The following is a 1,981-nucleotide window of genomic DNA, read 5'->3' on the forward strand; positions in this document are numbered from 1 at the left end:
TGGGTCCAAGGCCTCCTATACAAACTGACCGTCCTCAACTTCCCGTCGTACTTGGTAAAAACCATCTCTTCCTACCTCGCTGACCGGACATTCCAGACATCCTTCCAGTCGGCCACGTCCACACGTCGTACCATGCGGGCTGGAGTTGTGCAGGGCGGAATTCTCTCCCCTGTGCTCTTCAGTCTGTATGTCAACGACATACCCACACCGTCCCGCCACGTCGAGTTAGCACAATACGCGGACGACACGGCTCTAGTAGCCACGTCCCGTAGCCCAACGCTTCTCGTCAGGTATCTGGAGACCTACCTCAGTAAACTTGAGCTCTGGCTCAGGGCCTGGAGGATTGCTATCAACGTCTCGAAGAGCACCGCGGTTCTCTTCATCTCCGCGAGAAGACACATCCAACAGCCCCGAGCAGTGCAGTTCCTCGGACAGCCGATCCAATGGGTCAAAACAGCGCAGTATCTGGGGGTCACCCTTGACGCCGGGCTTACTTGGTCGGCGCACGTCAACCAAGTGGGAAAGAAGGCAGCGCAACGATTAGGTGTGCTAGGCCCGCTTATCAATAGGAGAAGTGGCCTGTCAATCAGGAACGGTGTACTACTCTATAAGCAGCTCATCCGTCCCATAATGGATTACGCATGCCCGATCTGGAGGTCAGCTGCCCACAGCCACGTCCAGAAGCTGCAAGTTCTGCAATCCAAGTGTCTTCGAATTGTTACTAACGCGCCCTGGTACGTTAGTAACAGGCAAATACATGAGGATCTGGGGGTCCCTTTCTTTGCCGACCACATCAGAGCACTAACTGAGAGGTTTGACTCGAGGTTAGCTGGTGTGGGGAACCCCTTAGTTCGGCAACTCGGAAGACACTCGTGCCGAATGAGGGCTGCCAGAGTTCACCCAAGGGCAACCGAGGGCGACTGATGTTCAGCAGGCCAGCCGAAGCCATCCCCAAAAGACGGCCAAGTCAGCACAACGAGTGGTTAGACTACTCGGCTACCCTGACTGAGGTTTTCCGTGCTTTCCTCAGTTGTAAGGCGAATGCCAGGGTATAACTTAATAGGGGCACGGCCCGCCACCCTTCCCCCCGATCATGGAGGCCATCAGCTGAAGTGATCTTCCCCCCATGCCGCAGAGGCCTTCAGCCGAAACGGCCCCTCCCCCTCTGGGTTCATACCCCAGAGACCCAACCAACCAAATTCCTTCGACAACTTGCCTGACAGGATAACCTCCCATCAGCAGCAACAAATCCCAGTTTGAATGGTCGAGGCTCCCGCCACGACGAAACCCCGTTAGCGTTAGCAAAATTTCCGTTCTTATATTACGACCGTTTACCATTTCCAGCAATGCGTCTTGTGCGCAGGAATGGTTTCACCTAGGTAGGGACGATGCTTGCGCTTGCGCAGGCCTCTGCCCTCAGTTAGCTTCTTTGGTTGGTTGGTTGGTCCATATTTACACATTGTTAATATGGATATTACACATTTTCCTAACGCTGTTTTCCCGAATGATCCTTCCGTACAGACGTATTTACGTCAAAAGCATAAGCCATTTCCATAAACAAATATAGAATCATTTCTTGGGTCTGTTACTGCTGTCGTGTTAGCTTTTAAATTATCTTCATTTGGAGACGTTTTACAAGTATTTTGTTTCGTAAAAATGCTGAGTAAGACAGCCGTTCTTCTTTCAGTTAAAATTTGCGGTGATGATATTCATTGTCATGAACACTGTTCTGGCATGGCCGATTTCAGCTCTGTATCATTTCGATTCGATATTTCAAACGGCATATACCTCTCAATTGGACAATTCATAATCACCCACCAATTCGAACTTAGTTTCAGGTAATTATAATGTATATTCTTATATTAATAAATTGTCTGTTCATAAAAGAGGATGAGTATGCTTAATTTGTTATACTTCCTAGACCAGGGGTCGGTAACCTGCAGCCTTAAGGCCACATGTGGTCTTTTGACTGAATCCAAAA

This window comes from Zootermopsis nevadensis, unplaced genomic scaffold (genome assembly GCF_977971745.1).
Source record: "Zootermopsis nevadensis isolate Lab colony 2312 unplaced genomic scaffold, Znev_1.0 Znev_ptg000008l, whole genome shotgun sequence".
Classification (NCBI taxonomy): Eukaryota; Metazoa; Arthropoda; class Insecta; order Blattodea; family Termopsidae; genus Zootermopsis; species Zootermopsis nevadensis.